The sequence below is a fragment of the Odocoileus virginianus genome, chromosome 4, assembly GCF_023699985.2.
Source record: "Odocoileus virginianus isolate 20LAN1187 ecotype Illinois chromosome 4, Ovbor_1.2, whole genome shotgun sequence".
Classification (NCBI taxonomy): domain Eukaryota; kingdom Metazoa; phylum Chordata; class Mammalia; order Artiodactyla; family Cervidae; genus Odocoileus; species Odocoileus virginianus.
The window spans coordinates 61,268,219-61,283,760 of NC_069677.1; positions in this window are offsets into that span (position 1 = coordinate 61,268,219).

Here is a 15,542-nt window from a genome sequence, read left to right on the forward strand (position 1 = left end):
TATTTTCAACCATAATTACAATTTTGCTGATTGTATCATTCATAATACTTTATTGCAAATAAAATGAAACAAGAGAAATAAGTCATATCTTACAGCGATCAAAATGTCTTTTTTTCCCCTCTCTGGGGCAGGAAATGCTTTGACTTTGTAGAAACCTGGTTCATTTCATACCTGTGAAAATAACTTTTGGTGATGCATACTTTATAAAGCATAGGATCACTCTCTTTGGGTTTCCATAAAACCTGTGAAAATGTAACTTTGTTCCAGATATGTAACTTAGTTCCAGACATTTTTTTTGTAGCTGGCATCATATGTCATATCCTGGTCTCTCTTTTTTTTTTTCCCCCTCAGATTTAGACTCTAGGCATATACTAACTTGGTGGCCTGTTTTATATGAGGTGATATTTTGGCTTCCATCTACTTCATGTCTTTGGTTTTGCATTTTTCCTTTTAAAATAATCTAGTTCCTTTGGAATCTGAATATTTCAAAGACTCAAGATTTCTACAGATAACTTTCCTTTGATTTCAATTTCAGATTTTCTTTCTTTCTTTCTTTTTCTTTCTTCTTCTTCTTTTTTTTTTTTTTTTTGGTGACATAAGGTAGAGGTTTTAAACTTAATGCAGTTTTTATTTCTTTCTTCCATCAAAGAAGCAGGTCGGTTCCTCCCTCTCCCACCCCCTCACATCTTATGGAAAAGAGTCAGCATTTCCTGTTAAGAAAATGTCAGCCTTATTGATGAATTTACTCCTACAATGTACAGTTTAAAACTAACAGAATAAAACTCAGAATAGAAAAAGATTTAAATTGTCACACTTTTAATCAGATAATGAAACTGGACAAGACCCTCTGGGGCTCCTAGAGATGGAAGCCTTTCTTTGTCCCCACTTCCTTGTTTGTATGAAACAGGCTCCAGCCTCCATGACCTTCTCTGAGTTCCAAAGGGCAAATTCAAACAGTTGCTAATTAGGCAAGGGAAGAGATACAGAGATAATGGAGAAGCAGCCAAAAAACCATAGCACTGCCTTGGGGAAGGGTCCTGGTTCCACCTCAAGAGATACATAACTATATCTTTGAGCTCTTTATAGAACTAAACAAACAAAGAAGATGAAGTGGATCTTCACTCCAGCAAGAAGGTCATGGTTTGGCAACCCTGAGTGTGAGGCTGCCAGGGCTAACACCATGACAGGCGACCCAGACCTAAGTTTAGATTTCCCCCGAAATGGTAAGATTCCCTACTCCATCAGGCCACCTGGAGCCAGCCAATCAATATGCACCCAGTAAGAAAAAGGGTATCTATCAGGGGAAAGCTGAAAAGCCCGCGAACGCCCAAGTTTGAAAAAAGCCCGTGAAAGTTTGGACCAATAAAATTGCTTTGCAAACATGTAACCAATCCGCTTAAGCCAGTTACCAACTACTTATGCTCACCCTATAAATTTGTGTAACAGCTTGGGCTCGGGGCTCTCTGACCCCGCACCACTGCATTGGATGCGGCAGGATCCCTAACTCGAGTCAGCAATAAACTTCCCTTTATGTGAGTTGCATTGTCTTGGAGGCCTTCTCTCTTCCCGCTCGGGGATTTGGACATCGGGCATAACACTGAGAATCAGAGAAACTTATCCAGAGACCACTTGAGGCCAGATGAAAGAAGTTCAGGCCCTGCACACACCCTATTCTTATCAGAAACCCCATCCTTGAACCAATTTCTTCAAAACTCCTTGTCAAACCCTCCTGGATTGAGACACACAGTCTTTGAGGGGCAGAAGTCCACTATTTCCCTTTTGCCAGCCAAAGCAATAAAGCTATTCTTTTCTACTTTTACCCAAAACTCTGTCACAGAGATTTAATTTGGTATTGGCGCACACAGTCTGAGCTTTTGGCATCAATAACTTAACTACCTTATATTGAATAGCATTGGATTTGATTTTTAAAGTGGAAATGCTGACTGTGAAATGATTCCAATAATATGAAACAGCAGATTAAAATGTCTGTAATTAATGATGTGCCAAACTTAAGAATTAGTTATTACCTGTTTGAATTTTCTTCTGTTTAACATATTTTTAAGTAATCTCCTGACCACAGTTTTATTCCACAATAATTTTCTTTTCAATTATGTGATTTTTTAAGATGTCTTGCAAATGATTTGCACTTGGAAAGTTCTTACCAAGATAATTTAAACAAATGGTCAACTAGAAACCAAGCTGGACCTTGTGGGGGCACCCAGGTACAAACCCTTTCTGTGTTCCCATTTCTTGTTTGTAGGAAATAGGCTTCATTCAGCCTCCTTGACCTTACTTTTGTTCCAAAGGTCAGATTCAAACAATTGCTAATCAGGGAAGGGAGGGAATGAAGAGAAAAAGGAGGAAAAGTCAAGAAACAATAGTACAGCCTTGGGGTAGGTCCTGGTTCCTTCTCAAGGAATACACTTAACAGTATCTCTGATTCACCTGCAGGAACTAAGTCATCTGCATAGGTGGAGGATGGTAACTGAAGGCTGAACACAAGCTTCTTATTATAACACCCTCTTACCTCAGCATCAGCCAGTAAGAAGAAAGTCACAGACCTTGCAACCCTCACTCTAAATCTTGTCCATAAAAACTTCTGCCAGAAAACCATCAGAGAGTTCATGGATTTTGAGCATGAGCTGTTGGTTCTCCTTGCTTGGCCCTACCATCATTCTTTCTTTGCTCCAAACCCACCATTTTGGTTTGCTTGGTCTCACTGTGTGTTGGGCACATGAACTTGTTTTCATAACAAACTATCACTGGAAAAGGTAATTTAGAGATAAATGGTTTTAAACTGAATTTGGGCTACTCTAGACCAGAATAGGGGCTTAACTACCCAGTAAGACCTCACTTGCTGGACTCTTGTCTTCAAGAGTGAAGGTAAAACTGAAATGCTTCTGGGTTCTCCAGTTTACTTCTGCATCATAGATGTGTACTTTGTTGTTTTGACCCTTAGAAATTTACAGATGTGTACTTTGTGGTTTTGACCCTTAGAAATTTACAGAAGTATGTTAATCTGATTGTCTGCATGTGTGTGTGGTAAGTCACTTCAGTTGTGCCCGCCTTTTTGTGGCCGTATGGACTGTAGCCCACCAGGCATCACTGTCAATAGGATTCTCCAGACAAGAATGCTGGAGCAGGTTTTCATGCTCTCCTTTGGGGAATCTTCCCAACCCACAGATTGAACCAATGTCTCCTAGGTTTCCTGCATTGACAGGCAGGTTCTTTACCACTAGCAGCACTTGGGAAGCCCATTAATCTGATTACTTTCCCTTAAAGAATATCATTCAGGTGACTCCTCAGATTAGTGAAGTTTAAGAGTGGTAACTAACTTCTGATAGACACTCTCTTACCCTTCTATTCCATCTCCCTATCCATAAGAAATTCAATCAAGTGTCACCCTATTAATGGCAGATGTAGTATTTTTCTCTAAGTAGCTGATTGATGGTTATGCATTCAGGACCTGGGTCCTCAGTTCAGTTCAGTTGCTCAATCATGTCCAACTCTTTGTGACCCCATGGACTGCAGCATGCTAGGCTACCCTGTCCACCACCAACTCCCAGAGCTTGCTCAAACTCATGTCCATCAAGTCGGTGATGCCATCCAACCATTTCATCCTCTGTCATCCCCTTCTCTCCCCTTCAATCTTTCCCAGCATCAGGGTCTTTTCCAGTGAGTTATCTGTTCCCATCAGGTAGCTAAAGTTTTGGAGTTTCAGCTTCACCATCAGTCCTTCCAATGAATAGTCAGGACTGACTTCCTTTAGGATAGACTGGTTGGATCTCCTTGCAGTCCAAGGGACTCTCAAGAGTCTTCTCCAAAACCACAGTTCAAAAGCATCAATTCTTCGGTGCTCAGCTTTCTTTATAGTCCAACTCTCACATCCACACACGACCACTGGAAAAACCATCGTTTTGACTAGACAGACCTTTGTTGGCAAAGTAATGTCTCTGTTTTTTAATATGCTTTCTAGGTTGGTCATAGCTTTTCTTCCAAGAAGTAAGCATCTTTTAATTTCATGGCCACAGTCACCATACGCAGTGACTTTGGAGCCCCAAAATTAAAGTCTCTCACAGTTTTCATTGTTTCCCCATCTATTTGCTGTGAAGTGATGGGACTGAATGCCGTGATCTTAGTTTTTTGAAGTTGAGTTTTAAGCCAACTTTTTCACTTTTATCAAGAGGCTCTTTAATTCTTCTTCACTTTCTGTCATAAAGGTGGTGTCATCTGAGTATATGAGGTTATTGATATTTCTCCCAGCAATCTTGATTCCTGGGTGAAAGTCAGGTATAAATTGGTAAAAATTCTTCAAGGAAAGCAATGTGTTTCTGCATGAAAATATTTTCAATTTTCATTAACTCCAAGAAAAACCCTTAAGTTGGTTTCTTGTCATCTTTCAACAATGGTAACACATCCTACTCCATTATTAGAGTATAATTGATTTACAATGTTCTGTTAGCTTCTGGTGTACAGCAAGGTGAATTGGTTATAAATATACATATATCCACTCTTTTTATAAATATTCTTTTCCCACATAGGTCATTACAATGTATTGAGTAGACTTTCCTGTGCTAACCAACAGGTCCTTATTAGTTATCTATTTAATACACAGTCTTCGACTGTGTGGATCACAATAAACTGTGAAAAACTCTGAAAGAGATGGGAATACCAGACCACCTGACCTGCCTCTTGAAAAATCTGTATGCAGGTCAGGAAGCACCAGTTAGAACTGGACATGGAACAACAGACAGGTTTCAAATAGGACAAAGAGTACATCAAGGCTGCATATTGTCACCCTGCTTATTTAACTTATATGCAGAGTACATCATGAGAAACGCTGGGCTGGAAGAAGCACAAGCTGGAATCAAGATTGCTGGGAGAAATACCAGTAACCTCAGATATGCAGATGACACCACCCTTATGGCAGAAAGTGAAGAGGAACTAAAAAGTCTCTTGATGAAAGTGAAAGAGGAGAGTGAAAAAGTTGGCTTAAAGCTCAACATTCAGAAAACTAAGATCATGGCATCTGGTCCCAACACTTCATGGTAAATAGATAGGGAGACAGTGGAAACAGTGAGAGACTTTATTTTTTTGGGGCTCCAAAATCACTGCAGATGGTGATTTCAGCCATGAAATTAAAAGATGCTTACTCCTTGGAAGGAAAGTTATGGCCAACCTAGATAGCATATTAAAAAGCAGAGACATTACTTTGCCAACAAAGGTCCGTCTGGTCAAGGCTATGGTTTTTCCAGCGGTCATGTATGGATGTGAGAGTTGGACTGTGAAGAAAGCTGGGCCCGAAAAATTGATGCTTTTGAACAAAAGTGTTGGAGAAGACTCTTGAGAGTCCCTTGGACTGCAAGGAAATCCAACCAGTCCATCCTAAAGGAGAAACGTCCTGGGTGTTCTTTGGAAGGACTGATGCTGAAGCTGAAACTCCAATACTTTGGCCACCTCATGCGAAGAGTTGAGTCATTGGAAAAGACCCTGATGTTGGGAGGGGTTGGGGGCAGGAGGAGAAGGGGACAACAGAGGATGAGATGGCTGTATGGCATCACTGACTCGATGGGTATGTGTTTGAGTAAACTCTGGGAGTTGGTGATGGACAGGGAGGCCTGCTGTGCTGCGATTCATGTGGTCGCAAATAGTCGGACACGACTGAGCGATCGAACTGAACTGAACTGAACTGAACTGAGTGTGTATATGTGAAGAAGGTAATGGCAATCCACTCAAGTATTCTTGCCTGGAAAATTCCAAGGATAGATGAACCTGGTTGGCTACATCCATGGGGTCACAAAGAATCACACATGACTGAGTAAGCACACATGCACACACACACATGCACACACACACATGCACACACACACCAACACACACAGACACACACACAGTATGTATATGTCAACATCAATTTCCCAATTTATTCCTCCTCACTCTTTCACTTTGGAAACCATGTTTGTTTTCTACATCGGTATCTCTATTTTTTTGTGTATGATTATGTTCATTTGTACCATTTTTTTAAAAAAATTCCATACATAAGAGATATTATATGATGTTTGTTTTACTCTGTCTGACTTACTTCACTCAGTATGACAATCTCTAGGTCCATGTATGTTGCTCCAAATGGCATTAATTCATTTTTAATGGTTGAATAATATTCCATTGCATATATGTACCACATCTCTTCCTTACCCAGGTTGCTTCCCAGTGCTGACTATCATAAACAGTTTGATAATTGATCAGGCTGAATTCTACTAGAGAAATGAAACCCTTATAGGATATATATAGTTAGATTAAATCATTAGAAACTCTTATCAGTGGAGATAGCATGGACTTAAATCTGCATAGCAACCTTTACTTTTGTTTGCCATACTTTTCCTGATCATTTACTTGTAACTAGCTTTCCCCATACCCTTCTTTCTTTTGCTTTTAGGCTTAAGATAGTACTTAAGCTTGAATTCTAAGCTACCTGTGAGAGTTACTTATTTCTCCCTGGATATCTCTCATGTATACATAAGGTAAATGTGTTAATAAACATGTTTGTTTTTCTCTTGTTAATATGTTTTTGTTATAATATTCTCAGCTGAGAACCTAGGTTTACACCAGTAATACAAATTCACAGTTATGTCCAGACTTCTGTGGGTGAGGCTCTCAACCAGTAGAACAAATCCAGAACAAAATGTTAAACTTCTTTCTAGATTTCTCTAAACTTATTTTGTATTTATTATGTACTGGGCATAGTGGAGGAAGAATAATTTCCCCTGTACCCTTCTAGGTTCTTTGCTGAGACACCCCTTTAATAAAAGAGAAATTAACAGAAGAAAAACAAACATAAATTTTAAAACAGGTATACCTCATATTTGCATGGGATATATGGAGGGAAAATGAGTAAAACTCTCTGGAATGTCCCAAGCAACCACCTTAAACACTACTTCCAATAAAAAGCAAAAGATGTTGGGGGCTGAGGATAGAGGTACAGTTAAGGGAAGTTATCAGAAAAACACAGTAAACAATGGTAAGTTTATTTTTCAGATGCAAGTTCCTACCTTCTCCATAGATAAGAGTTCCTTGTGATTTAGAGTATACTTCTTTTTCTGGATAAGAGAGGGTGACACAAATGGAGATTTTCTTTTAAAATGTAAATGCTTCCTTTGCAGCAGGATAACTTCTACCCTTTTTTTCAAAGTTTCTCCTGTGTCTCCTGTCTCTTAAAAATAATCAGCTCAAAAATAACCCTCATGGAAAAGAGACATATTTAAGGGTGGCATAGTTACCCTTTACAGGATTTTTTCTAAGCACAGTGTAACTAGTTGATTGTTTAAGTAACATAATAAAGACTTGAAGTAGGTTTGTTTATTAGTTCTATTTTATGTCTTGAGATACAGAGAGGTTAAGCAAGTTGCCTAAGATGCAGAACCAAGATTGAATCCATAGTTTGGCTGCAGAGTGAATGTACTTACCTATTATACCATGCTGTCTTTAGTAGGTCCAAATGGTTTCCAGTTTCTTAGGAAACTGGGTTTATATGGAGGTTGAAGAACTATTAGTTTCCAATCATCTGTCTTATGAAGACATTTAAAATTATTTCCTTAATTATTAAACTCAGGTAGTCAACATAGTGTTGGCTCAGGCATTTGCCTCATTTTACTACTTTGACTCATATTATATTCATTGTATCAGTGTTCTTACACAGAAGAGTCCTAGACCAGGAGACATGTTTTTGTGACAAGCTCCTGGTTTCCACTGATTTAGACACAAACCGGAGTGTTTGTCCACTTAATGTGAATTTCCTCTGGAGAGACTCCTCATTTCCTCATGAAGACAGACACCTGGTCGTTTGGTCTCATGAGATGTTGGGCACTAAAGACTTTTGGGAACACAATACGTCTTTCCTTTTTGAGACTATGAGAGAAATAATTAGTTTAGAAATTCAGCAATGATTAGAGACCCGGGAGACCGGTTCAGAAAATGCCTTCCATAAGGAGGATAGATGAGAGCATCTCAAGCAAAGTCTTTATCAGTTTTTATTTGAAGGAAGAAAATAAGAACAACAACAAAAACAAACAAACAGGGCAAGAATTTAAATTGAAAAGTAAATGGGAGAGAAAAAATGTGGGACATAAGAAGAGAACAGAAAGAAATAAAATTTTGCTGGTCTAAAATCTTATTTCCATGGTAGTTACATTAATAAATGCCATAAGAATGAAGATCAGTCATAAAAAGAGGTATTTTGTTTAGGTGAGAAAACAGACAATAGGGACATTTTTTTGGGGTAGAGCTTGTGCTGTTGTAATTATTTACTAACTTAAAGATTTGCAGACAAATATAGAAAGGAAGAAAATTATCCACAACTCCTCTACACCAAATAACTTTTAATATTTTTTAAAATTTTCATTTCTAAGTTCTTTCATGTGTTTTATAGTTTTCCTTGAGTGTGAAATGCTACTGATTATAAGAGTGGCATTGATGTTATAACACATTTTCAAAACCAAATTTTTTAAGTGGCCATTTTAAGCATACACAAGTGAACAGATGTATTGGATGAAAATATATGATAATTGTGGTCATAATTTTTATATGTATTTGAATCCTGTCCTGTTCAATTAACATTTATAGAACAACACTTTTCATAGCAATAGAAAGTTGTGATGGATTTTATTTTAACAGCTGTTCATAATTCTAACTTGTGGATTTACTGTATTTATTTAACCTTCCACTGTTGTTGGCATGTAGTTTGATTCTAATTCTTTCATGGATATATTTGTTCATGAATCATTTTTGTGTGTTAGATTATTCTTTCAAGATGGATTCATGGTAGTAGCATAATTAAATTGAAGAGTAAGAAAATATTTATGATATTTGATGTCCATTGCCAAATAACTTTCCAGAAGAATTTATAACAAAGTATTATAAAAATGTCTAATGGAAGACATTTTTGTGTCAATTTTTTTTTGTCAAATTGTGTAGGGATCTTGCTAACAAGATGTGTTGAGGACATTAAATGCTCCTTTGTAGTTGAAAGGGACTATACTTAGAAGAGCTAAATTTATGTCTCTGTTTGGCTACTTTCCTGTGACCTTGAACATCATTTAACATACTTGGTTTTTCCATTTGTAACATATAAATAATTTTCATCTGCCTTGTTTAAATACTACGCTACTAAGCAAATATATGAAAAAAAATTAGAAAATGCAAAACATTATAATTATTAATTCAAAAAGAATAAAACAAAGAAGTTTTCTAATATAGCATAGTATAATCGAGGCCATGGGAATTGGAAACTTTGACATTAGATTTAGATCATAAGAGATAGTTGGTTTATTCTGGACTGTGTCAGAAGAAACTAAGCCTATGGTACTTGAGAATTTTAGGCTGATCCCATTTTCTCTTTGGCTGGTCTGATAATTAAATTGATATAAGATGGATTAATAGGGGAAAAACAAATTCTGTTATGTTCGTATGGGAGTGCACAAAGACAAACTATTCAAAGGCAATTGGGCAGTTGAGGTTCCTGTGCCACCCTGAGCTCAGGAATGGGGTAGTCTGGAGCTTCAAAGGGGAGGAGGGGAGCTCACAGGTCAATAGGAAGATGAGATGTTTGCTGTTAATAATGAGATGCTTGCCCTGCCTTGTAGAAAAGTCTTTCAGGTCTAAAAAAACCCCAAAATGTTGTCTCTGATAATAACTCTCTTTCTGGTACATGTTTCTTATCTAAATTCTTTCTTAAAGGCTATTAAGGGAGAAGTAAAAGTTTATTCTGAGTCTACTGGGTTTTGTGCCTGCAGCTCACAATAATCCACATGCTAAAGTGGCACATTTTGGAGAATATTCTTCTCCCCTTCAGAGGTCAGGTAAGAGAAAATGATTGAATATAGTGGTTGCTAAAAGATGTTTTACATGTAAGAAGAAAAGACAGGTTAGTGTCACCCATTTAATTTTCTATTGGAGTATAGTTGATTAAATTTGAAATGGCTGGATGGTATCAGCAATGCAATGGACATGAACTCAGGCAAACTTCAGGAGATGGTGAGGGACAGGGAGGCAAAGAGTGGGACATGACTGGGCAACTGAAAAACAACATATAGTTGATTAACAAAGTTGTGTTAGTTTCTAGTGTACAGCAAAATTATTCAGTTAAACATATACATGTATCTATTTTTTTCAAATTCTTTTCCTATTTATATTATTACAGAATGAGCAGAGTTCCCTATGCTACACAGTAGCTCCTTGTTATTTACATATTTTAAATATAAGTAAGGGACATATAAGTATGTCCATATATATATATATATATATATACACACACACACACACATATATATATACATATACATGTATATACACATACATATATATGTATGCCTTACATCCAAGTAATGACATGAGTTTAAGCAAGCTCCAGGAGATGGTGATGGACAGGGAAGCCTGATGTGTTGCAGTCCATGGGGTCACAAAGAGTCGAATATGACTGAGTGACTGAACAAATGTCTTACCATCATCCATTTAAACTGCCTGTTATATTTTTTCCTCAAATTACTGGAAACCAAATCATGATAAGGAAATAATGATAAGGAGTAAATAATGATAAGGAATGAATTCTCAGTTTGAAAGGAATGAAAATATTGGAAGAAAGAAACTGGGGTAAGAATGTGTATGCTTAGTTGCTCAGTCATGTCCAACTCTTTGCGACCTCATACACTGTAGCCTGCCAGGCTCCTCTGTTCATTGGATTCTTTAGGCAAGAATACTGGAGTAGGTAGTCATTCCCCTCTCCAGGGGATCTTCCTGACCCAGGGATCGAAGCCAGGTCTCCCATATTGCAGGTGGATTCCTTACCGTCTGAGCCACCAGGGAAGGCCAAATATTAGTTGCTCAGTCTTGTCTGACTTTTTGCGACCCCATGAACTGTAGTCCACCAGGCTCCTCAGTCCATGGGATTCTCTAGGCAAGCATACTGGAGTGGGTTGTCATTTCCTCCTCCAGGGGTAAGAATAGTGAAGGTGAAACAAGTGAGGTACTTGAGAAGGCACAGGAGGAGCAGTGAGAATATAGAAGGGGAAAGAGAGTTCTTATTGAAGAAATGAGACAGGACAGTTAAATAGTGAGGAAATGGTATTGCATGAAGTCCACAACAGTAAAAATAATAGAATAGTATAGGTAGAACCTACATAGAGAAAGTAAAACAATAGAATAAAAGAAACACAGAATACAAATCATGGGTAAAATTAATGTATATGATTTGAGCATGGGGAGTATGTCATAAAAAAATCAAAGTTTGGATGTTAATTGTTAAATTTTGAAAGAAAAAAGCAAATGGCTTTCAGGCAAGAAAAAAGGGTAAGGAAATGCTCAAATATAAGGAACAGAATTTATCTTCTCTGAAGAGACAGGATTGGGGTGTTTTATATTCATTGCTAGAGAAAAAGAGCTTACAAGAAGAAGCTAAAGAGAGTCATCATTAACACATTCGGTGAACATTCAAAAGATATATATATATATATATATATATATATATATATATATATATATATATATATAACATAGAGGATGTAAGATATATGTTCACGGAGGTGGACTTCAGAAAAGATAAACAGATTTATGAGGTCATAGGTTACCCTGTGGAAACTTACAGTGACATACTTCAGACAAAAGAGGAAACAATGAAATGAAGGACTGTATATCATTGTGTTAATTATGACCTACCAGGAATACTTGTTGGTCAAAAGGAGTCAAAAGAGCATGGGAAGAGAGTGACCATGTCACCTTAGAAATTATGATCTTGATTGGGAACAGCCAAATGGGTTCTGGACATTAGGCAAAGCACCTTAAAAATTCATGATGAGTGACAGCTTACGTATAAAGATAAAGCAGGACATTCAATTAAAGGCAAGTGCAAAAGCCTGGCATGAAGGTTGAGAAAGTGTGTCAGTTATTAAGCTACCGTCTTTCATTCTTAAGCCCACTATGAGCCCTCAGTGTGAGGTGCCCAGGCTGAGACTCCAAGGACCACATTTTTTGCTTTGTCTGGGCTCTGGCAATAAGGACATCAGAGGCAAGGTTAGGGGAAGGAAAAAGGATGCTCTCCTTTCTGTGGGCTCGCATGTATTTGCTGTTTCTGTGAGCGTCATGCCAGCAATACTTCTCACTCCAGCAGAAGTGGTCCCTTCCACATGCAGCGTCTGAATCCAGTCTGTAGTTTTCTTGTCTCTTGCAAAACTGGTCTCAGTGCAACCCCCAAAGAAACCAGCATCAGCCCCCCAGGACCTCCTCCACAGAAGCCTGAGTCCCAGCTTCACTGATATCCCCCTCTAAGCTCCTACGCTGTAACCCTGCCAACTCTTTTCCCTTTGCTCCTCTTCCCCTAGAGGTGGTTGCTGTCTCCCAGAGTTCTTAAGTTCATCATACATTTGTATACTTCTTTGATTCTTTTGTAGTTAGCTTTAGACCTACTTAATAATAAGCATCTAATGAGTTAATTTTGGTAAACAATGTTACTAAGGTTAATGATTAAGTATTCCTTGTAATAAGCAGAATGTTAAATATATTAGGGACTCGGCACCATGATTATAACAGACAGTGGCAAAATTAACATGACAGAGAGAGACCCTTTCAATGAGACATTTTACTTAAAAATAACAACTTTATATTGAAAGCACAGCACAGATATATTAATAAGGGAATTGAAACCTAAATGGATGAGGAAAATATGGAAACTTAAGATACTTCACGTAAGAATAAGATAAATAAGGGCTTCCCAGTTGGTGCTAATGTTAAAGAACCACCTGCCAATGCAGGAGACATAAGAGACTTGGGTTCAGTCTCTGGGCTGGGAAGATCTCCTGGAGGAGGGCATGGCAACCCTCTCCAGTGTTCTTACCTGGAGAATTCCATGGACTGTATAGTCCATGAGGTTACAAAGAGTCAGACACAACTGAGCTACTTTGCCTGTCTATACATAAAACTATTAAAAAAAAAAAAAAAAAAAGGATCAATGACAATCAGTGACACCTCCAGAGTTGTTTCACAGGTTCTTTCTTAGTTTTGTCCTACTTCACATTTCACTTTAAATCAATGATGTCAATTCCTTTCTTTCAAAGACAACTTGCTACTTATCTATAGTTGAAAAAGCTTGATTTATTACTTGTTGCATTTACAGGAGAATGCTTATTATGTGGAATTCTATTATAGGATTTGTGTTTTGGCTGAGTTATTTTGGAGCAGGTCTAAGGAAGTGGGGCTTTGGATGTTGTCAACAAACAGGCATTAGTCTATGATTGGGTACTTCCTTCATCTGTAAAGAAAGCAGACTGGAGATAGAATGTAGTTGTGGTTGATTTTTTAAAAAGAGCAGCAATCACTCATGCTAGGCAGGAGAGAAGGAAGTTTGGTATTGTGTAGGTTACACCATGACCTTAAGTTGTATCACTTTATCATACACTCAAGAGTGACTTTGATGTTGCTGTTCTGTGAAATGGTTTATGTTCAATTAGAGAACAACACAGTTTAGCTGCAAGCATCAGACCAGGATATCAGGGATCTCTTTCCCTTTTCTCAGTGATTTATTTAGATAAGCACTTAGAAGGCAACTTAATTAAATCTATAGATGACATCGAGTTGCAAAAATAGAATTAATCACAATTAAAAAGGGAAAGAAAAACAAAGACTATGTGAACTCTAAAGATAATTGTATGATAGAGATAATAAAATAAGAATTAGTCTTTTATAAATGAGAAGACAAATTCTAAAGCAATTAATGACTTATCCAAGTGTAAAGGCAAACAAATTAGAGACAAGAAAGTTAATTCTTCCTTTTGAAAATAAATAAAGAGACTTCACCTCCCCTTTACTTAGAGCATTTACTTTAGAAAACTTGTAAGGTCTTTCTCTTTTTGAAATATTGAATATATGTGAATTTTCTTAAAAACTAAATAAACCTTTTGCCAGCTTTATGACCCAAGATTGTCTTTCTCAAGGACCTGGGAGCCATCTCTTTGAAATGTATTCTTCAAGGAAGATCTTGACCCTAGTTCCCAGTTTCTGTGAGTGAATGCGAACCTCAGACCAAGTTATAAAGCTACTTTCTATTCCACTGGATATAACATGTGTTTTTCCTCTGGATAAAGTCATTTAGCTAACATAGATGGCCACCCCATTTACCAGGTTAATTTAGGATGAGCTGTATATGACAAATGGTGTGTCAAGTCTTCATTTTGAGGACAAGTTCAGGTTTATCAAGTTTTCTTTCTTGAGGAGAAGTTTAAGTTAACCTTGAGACTATGTAATATGTGAAAAACGTGAGATTTCCTTCTATCTTGGCATTGTCTTTAACAGATTGCCTGTCATGCATATCACATTCTAGTTTAATGCTTATTCAGTAATAAAATTGTTCTGTTTCTCTCCTGCTTTCATGGAGAAGTTTCCTGGGTTGGGATATATATATATATATATATATATATATATATATATATATATAAATTATATTTCCTCAACACAAGGTCCCAGAGCAGTAACAAAGATGGAAGTTATGCATTCTTCAGTTCAGAATTCTTTCCACTACATCACCCTGATACCAACTGAAGGATACTTATTTAGAGGTACAGAGTCAGCATTTTGAAAGGATGTAGAAGACAGGCTGAAACTAGGAATATTAATGAGGGTAAGTAAGAAACACTAAACACAGTTCTTTGGTTCAAAGTACATAATGACTTGCTTAGTTTACAAATATATTCAAGTGTGTTAAATAATAAGGGGAAAATGAATTCATAGTTCTAGATACATCCTTAGTACTTCCTTATCTTTTAACTGAAAGCTTGTACACTTTGACCTCCATCCTCTAATTCTGCCCCCCCCCCCCCCCCGGCCTATGGTAATCACAAGTCTGTGATTTTTTTTCTCTTTTTCATTGAATTTCTTTCTTTTCTTTTTCTTTCTTTCTTTTTTAAGAGTCCACATACATTCAAGATTGTATTTGTCTTTTGCTATCTGACTTATTTCACTTAGCATAATACCTTCAAGATCCATCCATGTTGTTGTAAATGATCAGTTCAGTTCTGTCACTCAGTCATGTCTGACTCTTTGCGACCCCATGGACTGCAGCAGGCCAGGCTTCCCTGTCCATCACCAACTCCCAGAGCCTTCTTAAACTCATGCCCATCGTGATGCCATCCAACCATCTCATCCTCTGTCATCCCCTTCTCCCCCCTCATTTTAAATCTTTCCCAGCATCATGGTCTTTTCCAACGAGTCAACTCTTCGCATCAGATGGCCCAAGTACTGGAGTTTCAGCTTCAACATCAGTCCTTCAAATGAATATTCAGGATTGATTTCCTTTAGAATGGACTGGTTGGATCTCCTTGCAATCCAAGGGACTCTCAAGAGTTTTCTCCAACACCACAGTTCAAAAGCATCAATTCTTCAGTGTTCAGCTTTCTTTGTAGTCCAACTCTCACATCCCATATGACTACTAGAAAAACCATAGCCTTGACTAGACAGACCTTTGTTGGTAAAGTAATGTCTCTGCTTTTTAATAGGATGTTTAG